Raw genomic sequence first — 24831 nt, 5'->3', positions numbered from 1 at the left:
AGGTTCATAAAATATCTTAATGACTTTGCAGAGGGAAGAAAAACACTTGAAAATGAAAGATGCTAAAAGATGTGGGAAAAAGAGCAAAGCTGCCTCAGGCAATTTACAGTGGAGTGTGATGACCACTTTGTAAAACAGCAAGTCTGTGAAGGCCAAGTGGTTTTTAGAGGACAGTGCAGCCAGCAGTAGCCAATCTACAGACACTTGAAGTTCACAGTACCAGGGCATTTACTTCTGGTTAGCTCTGCTCTGGTCCTGTGAACTGAATTAACACATGAGGTGTAGCCCAGAACAGCATTATCTCCTGTGGTTTAAACAAAGGGAGAACATGCAGCTGGTGTGCCATCAGAGCCCTCTGTGATACAAAGTACTGAGTAGCAGCAACTGGTAATAATCAAGAATTTTTCTTCAGTGGTGCTCAAAATATGACTTTTTCTGTCATACCTAGGATTTTTTTGTTAAGTATCTGTGCTCCATAGGCATGACACAGTATTGGGTCAAAAGCTTTTTCATGCAACCTACCCTCTCTCTGAAAGGTGTTGGCCTGCAACTCCATGCCTCCATAAATCAGAGTGATGTAAACATGCTCTGCAGACCAGTTTCAAATCTTAAATTTACAAAAGAAGTAGTCAGGCTGATCGTGAATCCTGCCTGTCTGTAAGGAAAGTTGAATGGGATCTTTGGAGGAAGAACGGTAGGATGCTGTATGTTTGAAGATCTTTCTGCCTTGCTTTTCTGAGCCTGGACTAAAGAATTGGGGTGCAACATCTTCCTGCTAGGAAGAGTATAAGAAAACACTTTTGGAAACAATTGGTTCTGTGTCTGAACCAAAGCAGCAGCTCTTGCCTGATGCCGATCAGTACTTAATATATCAGGAGATATGCAGAAGCTCATTATTGGGCAGATGTAAGCAGCTTGCTTTCATATCCTGCTCCCCAGCAGTTAGAGACTGATTTACATCCTAGAACACGTGGTTCAATATCCTTTTCACTATGTGTTGTATTATATGTAACATTAGGTACTTCTGATTTCAATATAAACATCTAAATCTGAATCCTAAATCTCAGTCTGAACAATTTGCTGTGGCAGACGGGCCCACAGTTAAATCATGTGTTGTGTAAAAAAAGCATTTCCATTTATCAGTGCTGAATTTCATACCTTTAACTATCAATTTAGGTGACACTGGAATTTACTTAAAACATTTCTTCCCAATGTAGTAGACCCTGTATGTGAAGTTCATGCTCATATGGCAATCAGTTGTATTACAGTTATAAACACAATTACTCTGCAGTGCCTTGCTACAGTTCCTGCAGCTCATCTTAATGTGGATGAAAGGATTATTATTATTGAGGACTGAGAGATGGGTTAAAATAATAATGAGTGCAAACATTCTGGTTAAATAGGAGGAGACTGTGAAACATTAAACCAGCTTTGGAAAGGAGCAACTCCATTCAGTTTTCATTGGCTCATATCATAAAATTAGGGGCATGACTCATCCATCATTACAATATTTCAGATTTAAAGCAGCACAACTTTAATTGCAGGACAGTTCTACTGATAGAAAAGTCAAAGGGATATAATTGTGGGGCAGATTTCTCATGTTAAAATTTTTCTTTGTTTTATGTTACACGCAGATTACAGAAATGTTTCATGTTGCAGTTTGCCAGACTGCATTTAATTTGCTGAAGGGAACTAACTGTGAAATTAAATGAGTTGAGAGTGTGCACAGGCTCCTGGATAAATGCTTGGAGAATACACCACCTTTCCATACTAATTTTAATTCTCTAGATAATATTTGGATGGCAAAACATGTATTTTAAATGTATATTTATCATCTCACTAAATTTAAATGACAGCACATACCTCCTCTTTTGGTTGTATGGTGAGTACTCATTTTGATAAATCTAAATTTCCTGTAACTGGTTAGCAGAGTAACCAACATATTTGACTCACAAAAGTGTTTTCAAGATTAATGTGTAAACAGTTTGCACTTCTGTGATATGTGCAGTCCACATAGTTTTTACAACTTATTTCACACACTGGATAAAAGGTTAAAATACTCTTTTCCCCCACTCATACAAAACTCAAATTCTTTGGCCTTTATTTTTTTTTTAAATTCTTATTTTAAAATTTCTAAACTACAGTTTAAGTCTAGGGAAAATCCACTTCATTCCTGGCTCTCTAAAAGCCTTGGCCATCAGGTGTAGCTGTGTTGTTGTGTCCATGAGAGAAAACTCAGGTGCTCAGGAGGCACTCGAGCTTGCAGCTGCAAGAACAACCACTGAATACTGCAGGCTGGAGTACTCCAGCTCAGTCCACAGTGCCTGAATTTATTATCATTCAACGCCATAAAATCAGTCACAGAGTGTACTCCTCACCACATACCTGGTACAGCATCCCCACAAGTCCTGTCACAAGAAGACCAAACCCCTCTGATTTAATGCTCAGAATGCATGCACAGCATCCTTCTGTTCTGTGCAAGATCCTTTAGCTTACCTTTGTCTCACCATCTCTACTTTTAGAGTAACTTTTCAGAGCCAGAAAAGCTGAAAGTGTTGCCTTGCACAGATGGCCATGCTCAGATCTCTCTGGTAGCTTTGCCCTGCAGAGCAGCTAAACTGATCAAGCAGGCCCTCATGCACGGTGTGGAGCTCACCTCTGTGCAGTGGGAATCAATGGTAAAGATGGCCTTATGTCAAAAATTGGGTGTATTTCTTCTCAACATACCATGTCTCCATTCCTTAACTTACTAAATCTATTTTCCATACTGATCTCAAGCCAATTGCAAGGAATCTATCTTAAAGTTTAACCATTAATTCCTGTCTGGAAAAGAGGCTCTTTTCTATGGCTGCTCCAGTTCAATCTCATCTCTCATTTATTCAGTCTAGTTTCCCCTTTAACCCATGTTTTGTCTGTTATGCCAGTTTCTCTCTGCATACAGAAAATACCCTGGCATGGAGGCTCTGCTCTTCAGGTGTGCCCATGGAGGATGTGCTGTCCTTCTGTGAGCATCCTTTTGCAGCTCTGGGGAGGTGGGCACAGTAAGAACACCCTCTGCCAACATCCTGGGAGCCAACCCCCCAGAAATGTGCCACTGACTCTCAGATTTGTCTCCTGGGCTTTGCCCTAAACTCAGTCACCCAGTTTAAGGCTAAAACTTCTCACTCAAAGAAATGAATGTACTACTTTAACCTAACTTTTCCTTGATTGGGTTGAAAGGTTAAGTGGCAACTGAGCAGGAGTTTAACCTGAGAGACTTATTATGTACTGAAAGGTACCTATTATATTTCATTTTAGATATCATGTAAGAGAGACTTTGCATTTGCTGAAGTCACCTCCTTCCTTCTCTGTCTGCCAGCCAATATTTTGAGCAGTCCAGAAATGGTTTAGCCAAAACACAGTCTTTAAATTGCAAGACATTTTTTATGCATATTCCACTTTCCATTTTGAAATGACAATATAAACCTCTTTCATGTAGCTGAAACCGACCCTTTAGTCTCTATACTTAACTCACCCAAATTATACCTGAATGTTTGCAAAGAACTTTAGGAAGAATATTGGTCTATTCTAAGACTTGAAGGAAATAAATATTGCGAAATATGTTTTTCATTCCCTTTGTTCTGAAGTTTTATGACTGAGTGCTGTGCTGGTAACAGAGGTTTATCAGGAATGCCTGACTTGTCCAGATCTTGAACTCTAATAAAATAATTCAACAGAGCAAGAAAAGAAAAGGGGGGAAAGGGGTAGAAAAGGGAAAAAAAAGAAAAAAAAAGAAAGAGTAAGCCAACTACAATACATGAAAAGTCTAATTGTTACTTGTAACATACGGTCAGTGTTTCCATCACAGCTGTAATCTAAAAAAAGCTGATGTTGAGCTGGTAACATCTGCTCTGTATCCCATGATTTCTATATTCCTGTTCACACTAGCTAGGGCTCTGGCCTTAATTATTTAGGCTTGGATCCTACTGGTTTTGGCTTTTTTTTCCCTCTAAAGACAGATGCTCTTATTGAAAAATACATCTTGCAGAGTTGATTGACATGGACAAATAAGGACCCTAAGACTGTACTACAAAACATGGTCCTTGGTTCCTGTTCTACAAAATACACAGAAAGAGGTAATTTGCAGTTGAAATTCAGTAGGGTATTTCTGATAATATGATAGTAAGTAATTAATTAGAATGGTTTGCAAAAAAAATCTAGAATGATGGAAGCTTAATGCAACCTGGAGCTTTATTCAAAGAACACCCTGTTAGTGACCAAGCACGTCAAAACCCTCCCTGCATGCTCCACTGGCAGGAGTGTTCCCAAAGGACACAGTACTCACTTTTGAAATCTCAACATAAGAGAGGCAGGAATAATTTTAAATCAGCTCAAAAAATAATACTGCAGGCAACTAGGCTGTTCATAAATAAATATTTAGCATAAGCAGATTCAACTGCAGTAATAACAAAATTAACTAAATTGAAAAGTGAATTCCCAAGATCTTCTGTGTGGATAAAAATATGCCATGCCTTGAAGACCTAATGCACCTCTCTCTTTTCCTTGTTGGCAGGAAGTAGCTAACAATTAGGAAGTGTTCACCAAGCCTGTCTGATTACAGGTACCCTACCTGAAAAGCTGCTCGCCCCTTCCTCCATCTGCTCACCACTTCCCTCTGCTGCAAGTTGCTATCCCTTCTCATCTGCTTGCTCAGCTGCTCCCATAATTGCTCCTCACCTCATTTCAGGCACAAGGAACCACATTAATAAGGATCTAGTACTGGCATTGTTAAAATAACCTGCCTTGCTCCAACTGAAAGAGGTCAAGGCAGAAGACAAAATGTTAGAGGTGACAAGAACTTGGGGAGGGGGTGAGGGACCACGCATAGGACAAGAGCTAAAAACCAAGTGTGCACACACTGATTAGAAACAAAGAGATATATAGCTTTGGGTACGTAAACAAAGATCTCCCATTGTCCTTAGCAGAGCAGAAATGAAAAAGAGTGAATATATGGGTCACTGAACACTCATAAGTCCATTTACATATGGTAATTTGGAAAATGTATCAAGCCTGGGTACCTATCTCAAAATGAAACATAACAGTATCTTTGCCATCCCCAACTGACCTGTTTTTCTTACATGATGAGCAGTTACTGGAACAATGTCTTTCAGTGCATCCATTCTGCAAGTAATCCTGCATCCTCCTCTGAATTTCTAAATTGGTTGAACTGAATGCCAGCAGAACACTAGCCAAGAGTGCTACACATCATAAGGTCACTATATTATAAAAATAACATTCGGTGGGGATGGATTGTGAAACCTAAATTTACAGCTGGGCTGTGTTTTGGTTAACGTAACACTCTTAAATCTGAAAAACTGCTAAAATACAAACAATATGGATTTTATTTTTAATTTTTTAAAAATTTATTCCAAGTGCAAGCATTCAGTTTGCTGAGGAAGCTGACCTGAACAAGTCCAAGTAATAAGAACATATTCTTCTGAGATGCTACTGATGTATCACAAATTGCTTTAGAAACCTTTTATATTGTATGAGACATCCATGTGTTTTATGAACACACCTCTAAGAAACTTGGCAGAGGCTTTGAGAAGCAAACAGAATGTTACTTGGAAAACATTAATGACCTTTATAACATCTGGTGTTTGATCCTAAGATAAACTTTGGCAGCATCCACCCCTCCATCTTCTAGTGCTGTCAGGAGAAGACAGGGAGGGTTTTCTCAGGTGGGAGTGCCAGGAGGTCCAGGTGCACTCAGGGAGAAGAAAGGCTGGCCTGCACCCACCATACTCCAGTGCTAAGCCTTCAACACTGAGCAGGTTGTGCCAGGATGCACAAACCAAGGCTGCCAGGACTGTGCTGTGATGGCTGCTGCAACTGAGGTGTCTCCTTCTGGGCTGTGGCCACGAGTCCAACCATGTCTGACCTGGTGCAGTTTAAACTCAGGAAAGAAATGACAGTGTCTCCTTCTTCCCTGAGGCTGAAGCTGTGTTTCATGGAACTTTACCGTACAGACCCCATTCTGCATGGTTCACCAGGCCTAGGCATGGAAACAAAAACTTTAGCTGTGTAGAAAAGTCTAGAGAGCTTATGGGAAAAAACCCCAAACCTGGGAGAGCACTCTGTAACTGTGGCTCAGGTGTACTGGAGCTAGACCAATATTTAAAGAGAAAAAGATTGACAGCAGCACCTTCCTTGTCACTTTCTACCTTCCAAAGCCTATGTACAAACAAGAAATCTGCCTTAATGAATAAATCTTAGATGGAATAAATGAATGAATAAACAAATTAATAAATCTTAAATCTGATCTGGTTCAGGCTGGCTCTTCACCCTCCTAGGCCAATGATCTGCTAGTGAGCTACACAAGTGCTGTTCCAACTCCCAAGTTCCACAATGCAATATCTCTTCAGTACTGTCCTACAGAAAGAGGGACAAATGCTAGGGAAATTGGGCGGAAGCCACCTGCACAATTGGCTTTTGCAACTCCTCTCTCAAGGATTTCAGTTCTTGCTGTGAGGTGGAGGAATCCTCCCCATACAATCAGATGTTCCATTCCCAATAGATAATTGTCTCCCTAGCTCGTTACTCAAAGGCCTGTGTGCTGTCTCACATGCCTGATGCTCTTTAGCTCAGGAGCTGCATCTTACACTATGGACTGTCTCCCACAGCTTTCAGCAAAGATGCAGGCCAGAAAAATCCACCTAAACTAACATAGCAGAAGCCACCCCAGAAATGTATATACATTGTATTTTCAAAATGATTTTACAGAAGTACAGAACTGGTTTAAAGCAAACTTGTTCTGTCTCTGCAAAGCTAATCAGTGGATAAAAAGTCAGTGTATTTCCATTGCCACTTGGTGTCCCCAAACCTATTAGCAGCTCACAGAAGCTTGGCAGGACAGGTACAAGCTGGATGAATACATGTGATTTGATGCTTATATTTTGTTTTGCCAAAAGACTGTGCTGACACCAGCTAATCTCACAATGCGTGCCAGGCTCAGCCTACACCTCCTGCAGAGGTTGCTAACTGCAAGAGTTACACAATGCCTGTGCACTGTACAGCCTGTTCTCAGGTCCACCAGGCCTCCAGAGGATGGGGAAATCCCTAAATGCCAGGAATGCCTGGGCTTTTGTGTTACAGGCCCAAATAGAAAGCTCAGTCCTCCAGCACTCCTTCCTCCTTGCCCATCCATACTGCAGACCTAACTAAAGTGGTTTTATCATTTCTGTGAGTAACCCTTAGGAGGTCTATGCATTTCATGACCGGGATGACTGCTAATTAACACTCCTAAACTTCCCCTTTCCTACCATTTTCTGCACAGCTTCCAAACGTTGCAATGTCAGTGTCCTCAGTGCTCTGAACGCAGGGAGGCGTGCAGCAGGGCCAGCGCTCCTGCTCTTAACAAGCATTTGGGCTCCAAATTCCACAGCAAGTCTCACGTATCACACTTCCCTCAAGAATGTGAGCAGGCAAGTTGGCCAGACAGCTCTGGCATTTGGACATGGGTATGGCCTGATCAACAGCTGAGTGGAGTCAGAGAGACTCCTTCTGTTCATTACAACCAGTTGTAGAATGGGGGCCTGTGCAGCACAGATTGAATGCCATCATTGCAGAGATCATCCCTGCTGCGTTAGCATTCATCACCCTCAGTGACTAATTAATTACATATTCTGTAAAACACACCAAGTGTGCATCTCAGCCTGGGGAATTACGGAAACTCCCCTGTACTGACCAATGTTCTCCCACCCCAAACCCCCCCGGAGGAGCTGGAGCTACCTGGTGGCTGGGACAGGGAGGCATCAGCCAGCCCTTCAAGCTCCCTCCTGCACTGACTTTCTAAAGGGCCACACTCTCCCATTTCTCATGAGAGGTGTGCACCTCTATGCGTATATGGAAGCACTAAGTAGAAGCCATAAAGGAAAAGAGAGCAGGAGGGAAAATTTTCTTCTGGTGGGCTGTTTTGTGTGGCTGGCAGGTTCACTCTTGTATTTTCAGTCTGCTTTCACTTTGGTTCTAGTACTCCTCTCTCTCATGCTCCTCCCCTATAAACAGTGACAGAAAAGCCTTAAAGAATAATTTGTGACTATAAATGGTCGGGAAGCCTACAGGTAACATGCTTTTGTAAGTGGCTGGATTGCAAGTTGACTGTGCTCTTTTAATACAGTAAACTGCAAAACAAAATCACAGGTGCTGTAAGAGCCTATAGATTGTTTCCTATAAGGCCATATTAATATTTTATACCACTGTCATCTCTGAGCATTCTTGGCTGACTTGTTACCTTGCACAATCTGGAAGGAGCAGTTTGGCAATAAGACAGATCAGTGGGGACAATATGGAACAGCACTTCAGCAAGAGATGCTGCACTCATGATGCAAATGAGTCTCTTGACCTTGAGCTTCCCCAAGTGTGTGGTGTCACTGAGCAGGTCCATGACAGTGTAACACCACACACATGACAGGGATGGGATGGGGCTGAACAGAAATAATCCTTCCTATATATTCTTTTAAGCACAGAAGCCTATCTTATAATTACTAAGCATATGGAATTTTTAAGGCAGCCCTGGCTCCAAAATATGTTATTCTGAGATAACACAATATGACTCAACACAGCAGCAGGAGACAGAGGTGACACATGCAGGTAAGTTGTCAAAACAGGTGACAGATGGAGCTGTGCTTAAAAACATTCAAGATATTTGCTTCTTAGCTTTTCCCCAACATGCATCTCCCACACAGTTTTAAAAATTTACCTTGAAGTGCCTCTACATAATCTAATGTGATGAAAGAGAGAGAACACGAGTGAAAGGACGAATTGCAGAGTTGTTACAGATAATATGCGACATCTAGCAGATACCAGCACACAGCAAATAGCCCTGTTTGCTGACAACCTATATTGCTTTGGAATAGTTTGGCACAAATTACCCATACGTGTATGATATGTATTTTCTCCCTTTTCTTGCAGCTCTAGTGATTTGAAAGGCAAACTCCTCAGTGATCAAGGAAAATTAAATATATTAGTTCATTACAAAAGGATGAGATTCAGCACATATCATCAGTGCATGTTTTCTTGTAGGACACAGTGTTCTGCCCTTTAAAAGGAAGTGACATGACCTTCTGTTTATCTGATTGACATGGTTTTGATACATATGTATATATATATGTATTTCACGAATACCATACTACTCTATTTCATTTCTAATACACACATCACAAGGATGATTTTCTACAATTCTTCATATCTGGAAAAGAAATACTTTGGAATGGAATGTAACTTCACCCAAATCTGTTTGTTGCTGTAATAGACCATTATTTGTTCTGCAGAAGTACCTGATATTGTAACAAAACCCGTGCAGAGAAGAGTTCAGCTGGCATCAGGGAAGCAATTACCACAGGATCAAGGCCCCCAGACAGTCCAAAACACTTAAGTTAGAGAAATTTAAAGGGTTTAACTAAAGCTCTGATTCATCATGAATTTATTTTATTTATTACTTTATTTATGACTATTAAAAGAAGATACCTAGCTCAGAATATCTATGCATTTCAATACAGATTTGCATCTAATAACATCTCCTGCAGTTGCAACTTTGAAAGTGGGGACTGAGGAAGGTGGTATGTGCCTTTAAATAATCCAGCAGCTCTTTCCTGGTTCTCACTATGACATTTTGGGGATCTCAGTTACACACCATTAGTGGCTGCATTTATGCTATTTGAAGCCTGTTTGTACATGAAGAAAAAGCAGCAACAAAGATGACACCCTAACTTAGAAGCATGGCAAAATGGAAAATCTATTGCCATTCAGGAGGTGAAACACAAAAGCTGTAAGTTTAGTGAGCAAAAGAGATTGACTTCGTAAAGAAGTGCTGCACCTCAAGGAAACATCCTTGGCAATGAAAGAAACAAAGAGCCAAAAAAAGGATCTCAGTAAAGTCTGGGTGTGTGTCTCAGGTGGATGTGTATCTGTTCTGCTCACCCTCAAGCCACCCCATCTAATACAGACACTGTAGCCATGCTAATGCAGGGCAGTCTAGGCAGGGTTTGAGCTCAGGCTCAGTTTTGTGCTGACCATGGCTTCCTGCACAATGCTGTGGCATCTGGCTGGCTTGATCATGGGATCCTGGAACCACCCAGTCATTTCCCCTTCAATGAACAGTCAAAAAAGGCAAAATACTGTATGAATTGATGAATCCTGTTTTAACCATCCCCCAGGTGAGATTTTGTAGGCTGTGAAAAATTACCTGTTCTCATAGCCACTGGCAATTGTTGTTGTCTCTTGCCAGTAAAAACAGAAGCAGTGGGGACAATACTGCAAAGTCATTTCTGATATGTGGCTGAATTATGGAAAATAACAAACATGGCAGAGACCTGTGCGTGTGCAATGGGCACAATGGAGCAATGTCAGAGCAATTGCTGCAGGGTTGATATGATCCTGCTCCTGCATGCTTCCATGACAGAGCCTATGACTGATGCAAATCCAGGAAGCAGGAAGGAAAAGGCCATTTGTGCAACATCTGCCAGGCTCCCATATGGCAAGCTCCAAAGTCACTATTGCCTGATGACAGCATGCAGATTAGGGCATCAGTGTGGCTTGAACTGGAACTGATCTTTCACTGACTTTTGAATAACTTCATGGCATGGATTAAGAGTGGCGTAAAATTCATCTTCACATCACCGTTGGTCCTTTGCCCATAAAAGTTATTCCAATCTCAAGAGCATTAAGGAAGGGTATTTTGAAAACACACATAAAGAATTGAAACTATTTTGAGCTTTTATTGGTACAATCCACACTCAGCATAGTGCTAGATGCTTAATTCAGCTCTTTTGTAGCTATGGATCCTTTTTGTACATTGCACAAAGATATATGTCAAGCCTTGGATAAGACTACCAGTAGCATTTTTTAACCCTTGTAGCATTAAATCTTTAGCTCTCAAACAATTATTTCCATCTGTTCAGCTCAGAGCACTCACAAAGGCAGGGAAATGTTCACCACCTCACTCAGGGAAACCAAACTGCAGAAAGGTGATTGGGAAATCAAGTCCCCTGACTTCCACACCACACCTACAAAACCATTCTTTTTATGGACAGTCTGAGTACTGACCCCAAACACTAATAATGTAAAAGCTATTTACATCTCATGTTACATCTACACTTTTAGTACAACTGAGCAACCTGCAGCACCCAAGAGGGGTGTGCAAAGCTCGTCTGTCATCATGCATGTTCCCATCAATCTTTCATTTAACTTTGCCTTGCCTGGGAGATTGATAACTGTGTTTGTGCTGCTCCCAGGGACTGCAGTGGCACAGTGTTATGTCAGCCAGGGACAGGAAAGCCTGCTTGGCATCATTTGGTACTCAATGAAACTTTGTAAGTTGGAAAGTTTCATTTGAACTAGAGCATAACTGAGTTTGTCTTCCCTTAAATAGAGGCTGATAGAGAGACTAAATGGAGGGAGAAGTGGGGGAGGGAAAAAGACCCACCTAGGCTGCAGACCTGATAGTCCTGTTTGGGGATTTTTTTTTCAGGAGTCTCCTGTCAAGGCTTGCTGACACATGAGCTGTGTTGAGTCTTACAATGGTGATTTAAGATGTTGCTGCATCCCTTGCTCTCCCCCCACCTCTGCTAAAGGTTATAGTCTACAAACTAGGATTGGCAGAAAAGAATATTTTCCTCTGTCTTGGCCATTGTAGTTGAAATTCTGGCATATTAATTAAAATATTTTGATGAAGGCAAAGAAGGATGGCACTGGAAGGACTGTGGAGGTCACCTGGTTCATGCTTCTGCCTGTAGGCTGGATCAGCTGTTGTGTCCCACATGACAGATTTGTCTCACATTGTCATAAACACCCCCAGTGTTGGAGATACTGCAGCCTACACAATCCATGCAGCTAATGAAAATACTGAGAAGTACAGGGCCTGCAGCAGGCTTCCACAAATGCCCACTAATGCTTTTTTGTTAGCAACTATAGCTTTTCAACATTTTTCAACCAATTCCCTAGATTTCAGGTGCAAATAGCACATGAGATGATCTCAAAAGCCTTCCTAAAACACTCCATGCCTAGTCCTCTGGAGAAAGACACCATATTTGCTATGCTGTAACCCAGTGACATGATCTTCATTCCCAGAAGCCCTGTGACTACTCTAGCTCCTCACAGGAGCTGCAAGGAAATTTGTTAGGCCACTGATGTCCCAGCTGCATTGCATCTTCTGCATTGGTCTGTCTAACTGCATCCTATTCCACTTACAAATCATAAATCTTTGATCTTAAGGCTATTTACCCTCCTTTTCCTAGTGAAACATTTGTGATTTGTTAAACTGGATTTTTACTATCCTTCCTTTTGTTTGCACAGGAACTCTGCACTTGTGCACTTCATACTCTTCTTGAAGGAGCTCCTAGATCTGTTTCACTTTTTCCTTGGACAAGATTTTATGACCACACTGGAACTTTACTTTGAGGCTACATAAAGGAAAGACAGTTCCTGTCCTTTGGCTACAACCCATGTACCTGTTCTATTGCATGTCTTACACACAGAAAAAGTTACAGCATATTTCAGTACCTGCCTAATTCATCTGCTTCCTTTATTTTCCAGTGTCTAAGTGTCTTCTCTAACAGAGCCAGTGCTCTAGAGGTGCAAATTGGCTGTTCATGTAGAACCTTAGATCCTGCATCTTCCTGGTTGCCATTGCAAGCTCACTTGGCAACTGCATTCAGATTATTTTCCCCCTGGTGATTTTTAGAGGTCTGTCACTGTCTCTAACCTGGCCCTGAGAGCAGCGGCACACATCCTTGAGTCCAACACACCCCATCTCCCCGTGCTCCTTTCTGTCTCTCTGGGTAACCTGGAACAGCCACAGGCCATGGGGGCTCACAGGTGGGCAGTGAGCCAGGGCACTCACATCCCTTGCTCTGTAAAAAGCACAGGCTCTTTGAAATGAAATCTTCCTTACAGAGGCTGGGCTAAATTACAGGAGTGAGACCTTGACAAGAGCCGGGTTCCTCTGCAGCACTTTGTGCCTGTGCTTCTAAAGCAGGTGGGGAAAGCAGGGGGCTGTGGGTGGGGACTGGCAGAGCTGGGTGTGTCCCTTTCCAGGGACATGTCCCCCCTGTGTGAGGCACGAACTCAGTCCTGTGCTGAGCTCCCTGCCTTTAGAGGTGTGTGTTTGGGGTCACACCGAGTACCTTCCCTTGCCTCCATAAGGCCTTTGGCTGTCACAGGAGGCATTCTCTCCCTGGGGTGACTTTCCTCCTAATATGCAGATGTGGCAGTCTGTGTTTATTTCCCAGGCTTTGGGAGCTGCTCAGGGGATTCCTGGGTGTTTTGTGTGCTGCCACATTCAGGGTTTTCATTAAATGCCAAACAGAATTTGCCTTCCCTGGGAGATGAACTAAAATGATCTCTAGAAGTATTGGTATGCACAACAAAACTTTTACATCACCATTAGCAAAGCAGAATATTTCTGTTCCTATTATTTCAAGTTGAATAATTTAATGCTCACCCTTTTTAAATTTGCCACTTTTAAATTAAAAACTCATTAAAATGTTTCAATAACAGTTAATATTAGCATAGCAATAAGACATACCAAGTGGGCATTACCAGGAGATAATTGACCTGATCTGTAAATTGGTGCCCTTGGCTTTACCTCTGGATGTCAATCAATTAAAGCAGTCAATCATCCCCGAGCAGTGCCTGCCTCAGCACGTCTTATTGCTTAATCATATAACTCTTGAGCTAATACCATTCATATTTCTGGACAAAAAAAATTCCACTAGGAATTCCCATTTATTATCACATCAAAATTAACAAGATTTTGAAATGCATATTATATTATTCATAGCATAATACTCTGCCAAATAGAAAACATAAAAATATATTTCCCCTTCCTTTTTTCCCTTTTTTTAAAGCCTGCCGTTGTTAATTAGCCATTCTTTAGGATGATCAAGTAATTGAGATACAGGTTTTAGATCAGGTTCACAGGGAGTATGTGGTCAAGTTAATGAGTCATGAAGAGACTAAAATGTCACTGTATAGAAAACTGACTTGTGCTGAGCTGATATTAATTGCAGTGGCACTGGTGAAGTCAATAGCTCTATGCCAATTTACTGTAGGTGAAGATCAGGCCTTATGTTTACAAGAGTATGGAATTTAGTGAATGACATTTAATCTTCTATATAATGAAATTTAGTGCATGTAATTTTTTTAACTCTTCAGATTCTGCCTAAAAGCCTTTGCTTGGATGAATTGTTCTACTTAAGCTAATGACTTGGCAAAATATCACATGAATAGAGAATGAAATGGATCTGCCTGTGCCAGTTAAAGCTAACAGATTCAGACCCTTTGTGAGTTGAAAGCTGACTATATATATTAGAAAAATCCTTGCCTTCAGGACAGCCATGCAATCAAATGGAACACAGGACCTCAGTCCTGTACATATTTATTCATGTATATTGTTTACTGGAAGGGGCTTGTGAGTATTGAGCTAACATACACACATAAGGATGAGGGCCTAGCTTCCTTTTTAAATTCAGAGATGTAAATGTGTCTCATTTTGAACATTAAATAGGGTGTAAATCAAATAGGCTTGATCATTATTGAAGTGCTGAAAAGCTATCGTTCTGAAAGGAAGCATCTTGCTATTTTCTCCATAATGAAGCAGCAGACACAACATTATTAATGATAACTGTGTCTGGATTGTGCATTCAACCAAGATAAGAGTCAACATGTTTGGTAACATCAAAGAAAACCTGATACCTCAAGTATAAGAAGATTAGTATTTACAGTGATCTGTAGGGTTGGCAGTTCCAAGAAGTTGAACAGACAATGCCAGGAGGGACAATTAGTAATAAATTGGCACTGGGATTCTCTCCTGTGCTTGAAATCTGGCACTGAGCACAAACACACGTTTGAACGTTTTGTTTAGAGCTTCCTGCTGCAGCCGGAGCGGGGCTCAGCAGAGTGAGGGTTGTTACAACACGCTGGGAAAACCGAGACAGGTTCTCTCATTGGCACTGAAAGGTGTCAGGTATTGTGTACAAAGGCTTCAAGGACAACATCTCCATCACGTTCTGGGAGACTCACCCAATTCTTTTGGACATGCCCCTGCAAAGCTGTCGTGTGAAAGTTCAGGGATCCAGAGATTATTCTGCAGAACATACGGTTAGGTCATAAACCGTCCTGGAATCACACGGTACATGCTCACAGAATGAAGGGCTCTTTATGTTAATCCAAGTTCATTTTTTTTTATAGACACAGTAAAACAAAAATATCCACTTTATTTTATTTGTATTTAGTTCTAATACCTCTGCACTGGCCTCAGCATGAAAAAGACAAACAGATCCCAAGTCACTCTTATGTATAGCTGTAGTTGCTGGAAATTAGCTAAATACTACACATCAGTATTATATCAGCTACATAGTTGACATCAGTGCATAATTTTATTTATTTTGATTTAAGTGGCACTAGCAATGGTGAACAAAGTAAAATAATTTTGAAAGTATCCAGAAAAGCAGGAAAGAGTGGAAAATTCCTATGCCTAATGCTCACCTTACTTGTCTTTGGCATAGCTCATCATGAATGAAGCCAAATCATCCTTACACATTGATAAAGGTGAAACTAAACCACTGGAGATGGAAACCCAGGAATATTTCTGCTAAATTTGACATTTGCACCTCACATTATTATTGAATGCTTTTATTATTGGATTACTTTCACTGCATAGCTCACTGAAATCAATAGGAGGTATTGATGGTATCGAGCCCTGGAAATTACCTTTTGATGGAACATCTTTACAACATGAAATGGATCTTCATGATATCTCTCTACAATAGATAAAGTGTCACTGGATCCAGTTACAGATGAGAAAAAAGTTTAAGTGACATAGACGAGGTACATGCTAGAGGTAACTAAATGCACATGCTAGAAAATTCCCTTTTCATTTAAAGCTAAAAGTCAAATAATTGGTAAATACATAGCATGGATTCTCCTTTTCATGTCCCTTCAAATATAAAAGCTGAACTATAATGACCAGATGTGTCAATGTGAAACCTAGAAGCCTCTAAAACACTGGCTGCACTATTAGCAAGCCATATTTATTTCCTAACCTCCCTTTCATTTAGGCCAACATTGTCAAAGTTCTTCAGTACAAAACCCTTCATAATGAAGAAACTATAAAGAAGTAGTGATGGGGCCATAAAGAATCACAGATCCCTACAACAATTCTGTATTAGAGAAGAAATCATGTGTATAGCTGCTTTTAATGAGATTTGCAGACAGAAACAAGGACATTAATAGTTTGCAAAAGCATTTTACTTCAAAAATGTTCATGTTAGATAAATATTTTAAAAATACTTCATGAAGACAATATTGATGTTTCCTTTTTCATCAGCAACTGAGCATGGAGAACAGGACCAAAGTTCATTTAAACTCTGGCATAGCACTAACTTCAGAATGCTTGAAAGGTTTATATCAGGTTTCCCAGATTATATAAACTACAAAGCCACAATTACACAACTCATGGCTCTTTCTAAGATGATCCTAGTTATTACACAGTCATTACACTTTGTTTCTTTTTGGCTGAAACATATTAAATATTTGCCGGTGCAAAAGTGTCTTTATCTAGAGAAACAGCTATTCTCATTATTAAATAGGAAAAGAAGAAAAGAAAATAAAGAAAAGAAAAGAAAAGAAAAGAAAAGAAAAGAAAAGAAAAGAAAAGAAAAGAAAAGAAAAGAAAAGAAAAGAAAAGAAAAGAGAGAAACTAACAATTTATAATGGTACAATTCTTCACTTACAACTGAAAGATAAGATTCTGAGTACATTATTAAAAAAGTATTCTAAGGAATTTATTTTGAAATACTGGTATAACACATAAATGTTTGGATTTTAAATTCATGTATCATGTTGTGTCTTCATCACCGCAGCATTAAAAGCTCCTGGGAAATGCAATATTATCAGCATCACTGCACACCATAACATCTTGGTCTAGGCATGGGGGGGATGGGGGTGGGTGATGGGTCAAACCTTTGCTACAGTTGAGATGTTTGGGTGAACAGCCCACAAAATCAATATGAACATTTGGGCCATATCTGAACAAATCAGCAGTAGTTCATTTGCAAAACTCAGCTGAAGGATATGTTAAGAACAGCATTTCTCACATGAGGTTTCAGTAATTCTGCCTTTGTTATGGATATGTCTGTAACAGCCCTTTGGTATTTGGGTAGAAATCCAAGTAGAGTGTTTGGAAATGTGTAGCATTTAATATGACTCAAAGTACTCTGATAAAAAAAAAATAGTTTGGTCCTTTTCTACTTCTTAGGTTTCCATCTATTAAGCGACCAGGCTTCTCCAGCTGCCAGCACAAGTTACTTTGTGTAAGTACAACAGAGCATTTCTGGGGAAGTGTTGGGCTGCCCATCTCAGCAGGTGTTAAACTTCCTTATTGGACAGTTTAGGAGCTCATCATATTTGACCACTGGTCATAAAAGATGGACCCAGTGTCAAAATCTGTGACTAAAAATGCCTTTAATTAATGAGATAATACAAATTTAATTGAATTGCTTGAACCTTTCCCCATTGCAGGGTCAAACAAGAACTCAATTTAAACATCCTCAAGTTTCAAGAATATTTGGATTTAGCTCCAGTTTTGGATCTAAACTGGATGGCTTTAATCCACTTGTTACAAAGCCTGATCTCATCCTGGATAAGAAGTAACATTACTCAATAAGGAGAGTTAATACTGAAACTGTGACTTTGGGAAAACCTGCTTGACAAGCAAGCTTGTTTAACCAACAGAAATAGGTTGCCAAGATCATAAGCCAGGGAACAGTTTAACAAAAATCAATGTAGAAATTACAAGTGACTAATAATTTCACACAATGAGTATAAGCAGCTGAAACTAGAGAAGAACCAGAGATAGAGACTGTAAACACTTTGCACAGAGGGTGGAACCTTGGCATTGCTGCACCCGTAAAACCACAACCTCATCGGCTTTCTTAAAGTGATTGGGTTCCACCTGGTTAAAACCTAGGGGATTTAACAAAATCTGCAGTAGGTGATTGTTGATGGTTTAATTGCTAGTCTACTTTCCTTTGCAAGTTTGACTTTAATCTGTTTATCATCACCTAAATAGAAGTGTCTGACAGAAGGTCCCTCTTTTTAATACCACAATTGCACCTCACAAAACCAGAATGTGAACACAGTATGTCACAGAAGCAGCAAGGAAACAGAAATGCCCTGATCCTAAGCAAAGAGGTGATTTACTAGAAAGGTGTTGCACAGATTAAAAAAGTAAAAAGTTAACTTTTCTTTTGGAGACTTTGAGATTTTTGTCTTCCCACAGCACTTATGGAAATCAATGAGCAACAGCTATGGCATGAGCCAAGGCATTTTGTTCTTTTGTCCAGTTGGCAGGTCAAGGTGTGAGCAGTGGTTAAGAGTGAGCATTCTTCTGTCCTACAGGTGTTACAACACAGTAAGTTTGATTTAAGTTTGTGTTCCTGACCCCGAGGTCTCCATGCTGTAATAGAGGTTGCACGACCTTTGCCTTGATTGGAAGGATGGAGAAGGTGACCACAATGGACAACTTGCTCAGTAAAAACACAGCATTCCGTGCAGAACTCCATTAAATATCAGATTAGCTTTTATTATTGTTTTTGCATGCACTGCATGGATATATTTCACCCTGCACTGAGGCTGTGCCATCTACAGTTACGTGGCCTCTCCCTTTGTGTGACCCGTGGCGTGCAGGGACCTGCCCTGTGGAAACGCCGTTGTCTCACCCCACAAGGACGCAGCAGCTGAGTGGTGATCCCTGCTAACCTGTTAGGTCAGCATTATCCTACAGCAACAGCAGGGCTGGGACAGTCAGGTACCTGTTACTCAGCAAGCCACACCACTACAATTAATTCAGAACAAATCAGTGAATAAAATGACTGCAGGCACTAAAACGCAGAACAAGGTAAAAAAAAAAGTGGCACTCTGGTTGCAGCACACTCGAGTGAAAGAAAAATATTTGTTATATTTAATACATCTAAATGTGTTCTGTGTATATTTCCCAGCCTCTGGAAATTTGAACGAGTCATGTGTCAGCTGTTTCCTGAAACTCTTGGTAGCACTGGATATGCCCACTGCATGTTCTTCTTATCGGGACATTTCCATCTCACGTACCAAACACCATCTCTGGAAGCTTTCCCCAGTTGATTTAGTAACAATTGAAACTTGCTACCAGTCATCAGACAAGTTCATTTGGATCATATGGCAGAGTATGGCTCAGAGCTGCCTGGAATGTGTTCAGGGACACATGGAGCCTGTGAGGCCTTTCCCAGATCCCAGTGAAGGGACTGGAGACCTGTGAACAACCCTGCCCATCCCTGAACATCACTGCTCACCTGAACAGCCCTGCCCAGCCCTGAAGAGCCCCTTGTACATGAAGAATCACTTCCGATTCAGAGTGCTGGAATGAACACAGGCCATAGTTGCTTCTACTCTACCTTACCAAAAGGGTGTTATCAAAGGCTTCCGAACCTCACTATTGCAACTGCACTAACAGAAATGTCATTTCATTGCATTTCTTATCAAAGGCTCATTTTCTAATAGAAGGGGAAATACTCTCTGCTTGGAATGTTACAATGACAACAGCAAGCATATACACAGCTATAAATTTGACTCTGAAACATGTTGAAAGGTTAGATTTGTAAAAATGTAGGCAATTTGACACCTCTAGATCACAGTAAACACAAGGCAACAAAACTGAGCTTCCAGACCGTCAGTTAATTCCAGGCTCCTAAAAGTGTCTCTTGGAAAGTATTTCCACAGAGAGCAAAATAACTAATGTAATTGGAAACACTGGAGAATCAATGGGGAATGAAAGAGGATAAAGAGAGGCGGAAAATACACACCAAGATGCACAAATAGACATACAGTATAATTAGCTTCAGTCTATTGTATAACAGAGTCATAACAAATGACTCAGGTCCTTAGGTGGTGTAATTAGACTTCAGTGGACCAACCCAAATTTACAGCAGCTGATAATTATGATATATAATTATATGGACTGATTTTGATCTGTATAAATTATTAGTAAACTTCAATGAGGGTAATAAGGTCAATCCAGTGAAAAAATTGTGCAAGTGAGATACAAATCAGATGTCCAATAAAATAATGAAGCATCTTATGTTCATGCAGCTGCTCTTACCTCGGGCATTTTTTAAAATGAACTTTATGTGGACAGGAATTGCTTGGGGGTCCATTCAGACGTGGTAATTTCTGTGATGCCACTCAGCAGCTCTTGACTGGTTGGAGAAATTGTATATGTTATGTGGGAATGGCAGGGCAGGAAAATGCTACATCCATTTGGAAGTGCAGGGGAAAGACTGTCTGGGAGGCAGAAATTGGCCATGCCTGATTTAGGACGGGGTATGGCACCTGATTGCTACGTGCTTTCAAAATGCATCACCTAACAACCCACTGGGAGCTCAGCGACTTCTGCCAACTGAAACCATCAACCCCTAAAGACAGAAGAGGTGTGGGTAGAGTTCCCTGCAGTTCTCTTAAGATCTCCAGTGTGAAATGAGTACAGAGACACACCTTAGACCCCATCTCTAATATTTATGCCTGTCTGTGTATCCTGCCTATTAGTGAAAAAACAAAGAGAACTCCAGAATAAGCTGTTGGATTTGGTATATTGCTGGCTGTGAAAGCAAGCCAGGGTTCCTCCAAGAGCAGATAACAAGCATGTCAGGGATTGCTTCTGATGTCAAATCCATGTCCTTATAGCTGACCTCATTAAAGGCTCTATCATGCTCCCACTGAAACCAGTGGCAATGATTTCTGCAGTTTGCTATGGGATATCTATGTACTAGTCAGCCTTGAAAGTCAAAAATGCCTGGCTGTTTCTCTGTCTGCCACTTTCACCAGAATTCTTGATGCGTTTTGGAGAGGGCTGAGGTCTCTGCAAGCAGAGATGTAGCTTCAGGGAGTGCCCCAAGGTGCTGTCAGTAAACAGGAGACACCAAGAAAATGTGCACACTCTCTCCCACTCCTGGGGGAGGGGTGAAGAGGGACCTGGTGCCCCATGAGCCACTACAAACACAGACCCAGGGGCTGCCCAGCCCATACCAGAGCAGTGCTGTGGCTACAAAAATATTGCTGCTCTCCAGCTGAAACCCTGCATTGCAAAAGCACCAGGCTGGGCTGCTAGGCCATTGCCTGACACTGCTTTCAGAACAACATCCTTTCTTTTCACACCCACTGTCTGAAATAAACATTATTCCCCATCCAAGTCTTCTGACCCCTTAACCTTACCCCACTGGGGTGGTGCTCTGAGCTGGTACTGCCTTGGCACTCCCTGAGGCACAGCTGCACCTCTGTGCCTCGTCTGCTGCAAGGGCTTTGTACTTGGAGTTACAACACGAGTGCCACCATCTCTCTTTCCACCTTGTTCTTCTCCAAAAGAGGTGCCAAGACAGGTGAAAAGAGACAGCAGAGTGAAGTTTCTCACACTCGATGTGAAAGAGAGAGCTGGGAAGTCAGGGAACTGAAAAGAAAAAGCAGCAGCAAAGTAAAGCTGCTGCATCTCCCCTCACCTCTCCTGTCCCCACTCAAGTGTAAAAAAGCACTGTGCCGGGAAAAAACTACAGCCCAAATCTCCTGATAAATCAGAGCTTCTCTGGAGGGAGAAGCAACTAAAAAGGAATGTAAATGATCTTTGACCAATGACTTTTTTCTAGTTGTGGTTTCTGGTACAGCATATGTGGTTTCTTGTTCGGAACGGTAATGAGTGTGTGTACAGCAATGTGTTCAATGTGCACAGTGCTGAGAGATTAGAGAGTGAAGGATGGCATGGGACATGTCAATATGGATCTGAAATGATCAAAGGAGGCTGTCTCTTCTGGGCACAAGTCTGGGTTGGGTTACAGCAAAGGAAAAATGTGAAGTGCTTCTTAATGTGTTTTCTCTGTATTCTCTGCTCTAGGATCACCGTAAATGGAAGAACATCTTCTTCCCTAATAATCTATTTCCTGCATGTGGCTCCCCCAATAAATATATTAAAGTTTTGTTTGAACTGTAGAGTTTGCTAGGAAAACAGGCTTGCTATTGTTTAAAACAAAAATAATCACGAGTGCTGTTTAAAAACTAAAGCAAGGCTATGTGCATATCTTTGCTCTGACTAGTTATCAGCCATGAATCTTGTACTTAGGTAATTATTAGAGGTTTCTTTTTTAAAGAGATGATTTACTTATTCTGTATCCCTGCCAGATTTTCTTTCTTTTTTTAATATTTGAATTTTACACATTAAGTAGGGCATGCTCATTTTTCTTCTGCTTCTGCCCTCTTTTGAGTTATGAATCCCTTCAGTGAGTAATGAGCAGTTGGCAACTTTTGTGCATAAGAAAGAAGATTCAATGAATTCCAAATATGCTACACGGATGCTCCTTCTCCTACATAAAAAGTATAACATTTTTATGAATTGGGCCCACGATGATCTGGCATTAAATCACTGCCCCCTTTCTTCTATGTGCTCTATTTATGCTCAGGGGACGTGCAGTCACAACGTATTATAAATTCAGCAGAATTACTAATTAAAAAACCTACTGTACAAAAATAGAACAAAGGGTGGAATTAGAGCCAACAGGATCTGAGCCAGTGCAGTGGTCCTGAGGAAATGGTCTGGGCTGCAAGGCAGGTGATCTGATCCTCATCTGGGATTAACTAACGGAGCGCTCTTGCTTCAGATGATTTACAATCCTACAAACCAAGCCCCTCTGCAGATTTCTGGCAGCGGGCGTGCAGGGCGCCAGCAGGGCTCCTGGCCTCCTGTTTCCCATTCCTTCCCAAAGGGATGAGCAGCTCCCATTGGCGCCATGAGAACTAGAGCCTGAAGGAAATGAGCAGCACTTCTGGTCTTGCTTGTTGGCTCACCAGACAGAGCTTGGAGAGACCATGGGAGATTTCCACTGAAGAAAAGCTTTTGCACCATACAGTGACCAGCAATCTGGTTTTCCAGGGAATTGTGCTGCTGGGCACTGAGCCCTCTGCAGCACTGTGAGAGCATGGCTTGGTCAGCACAGACATGGGAAAAGAGAGTCCAAACAAGCTCTTAGGGTCTCAGCAACAACAGTTGCTCCTCCCCTGCTAACTTTCCTAACCATCTGCTCTAAAATGGAAGCACTCAGTATTAGGGCAAAACATTGACTCTAGAAAAGCAAAACATGCAAGGTGTGCAGTGGATAAACTCATCTTTCTTCCTCCACTTCCAAATATAAAATGGTGCACTACAAACAGAAACAATAAAGGCTGAAAGATGCATGGAAGTTGGTTGGAATGTATCAAAACAGCACCTCCTGGATATTGCCTGTGGGCAGACACCGAGCTGACCACTGCATCCAAGGAAAGTGTGCCTTCCTTCTGTCAAGAGTCTTCAAAAATAATTATATAGGAGTGATATTAACAAAGAAGTGTCCCTGGGATGATCTAAGCTCTGACAGAACTAGGAAAAGTTTTCTCAGAAATTCAAAGTGGAGAAAGAAATTAATTCATCTTGCAACTTTCTCTGCATGGTCAAATCTCTCATTCTCAGCTTCTCTGCTGATTTTAGTGGGTCCTGTAGTCACACAGAAACCCTCCTGGCACTAGGGGAAAGCAGTGAATCAAATGGCTTCCTCTCTCAGGAAAGGCAGAGAATATAGGTTTTGTAGAGACAAATACAAATTTTAAGAAGGGCCTTAATCATTAACTCAGACTGCACAAATAAAAAGACACCTAGCACCAGCTCTACTTGATAGGCAAGGAGGCTTTACTGTCCCATACTGTCAGTCTCACTCTTGATATAGCAGCATTCAAACCATTTCTGCATTGTGGTTCAGCTCCTGAACTAATGTGCAGGTTAACCATAAACAATTTCAGCGCACTTTAAACCTCTGTGCTGCAGGAATCAGTGGCTCAGCAGCTAATTCACAAATGGCTCAGTTGACCATGCAGTGGGGACACCGCAGATAGCTGAGGGCAGTGACCTCGTCACTCAACCTCAGCTAATCTGTCCCCATTTGCCAGAGACAAGAAAGAAAGAACACAAAAAAGAAAGGGCTACTGTCTGATGTCCCTTGCAATTCAGCATCACACATGCCAAAGTAAGCAGTTCTCCAGAATCAGAAAATGAGTTAAAAGTCACAAAACTTAAAAGAATTTCTGGATTCTTAGGTAAGCCTGGTAAGTTCATAGGGTTCCTTTACTGAAGTGTTTTGCTATGACTGTGAACTGAAAGCCCACAATCTTCCAGAATTGCCTGACTTGTCACATAGCTCAGCCTTTGGCAGAGGAGAAGCTACTGAAGCCAAACAGCACAGGTCATACCTGAATGTTTGCTATGAGGTACATGTACAACCCATTTCTCTCATTGCAAAGAAGTTTCACTTACACTCTGAATTTACATTTCCCCATGTTTTCTTTTTTTTTCTTTCCATCTAAGTTCAGTCCAAAAATCTAATATATTGCAACACAAATGACTGGATAAAACCCTGCCAGAACTACCAGGAGAGGCACAGAGGCACAGGGCTTCTGCACCCAGCAACATGCAGATCATCTGGAAGTGATGTTGCTAATCAGCCCAGGGCAAGGAGCACGAAGTCCTTCCCAAATTAATTTATTAAGTACTTAATGGAGCTCTGCTAATGGGCAGAAACTTCAGAAGGAAGGCAGCAGAAGTGATCCTGCCTCTCTGATGCCTTATGGCACTGGACAAATCTCTCCTTTACCCCTTCTGGCTATTGTCCTCCCACATTTATTCTCTTGGCTCAGGAACAGGCATTCCCAGGGAAGGGACTCCTGTGTATTCAGGCAGGTAGGACCTCTGGA

Source organism: Passer montanus, unplaced genomic scaffold, assembly GCF_014805655.1.
Source record: "Passer montanus isolate IOZ18808 unplaced genomic scaffold, ASM1480565v1 scaffold45, whole genome shotgun sequence".
NCBI classification, from domain to species: Eukaryota; Metazoa; Chordata; class Aves; order Passeriformes; family Passeridae; genus Passer; species Passer montanus.
The sequence above is the reverse complement of the archived record's forward strand: the minus strand, read 5'-3'. Positions refer to the sequence as shown.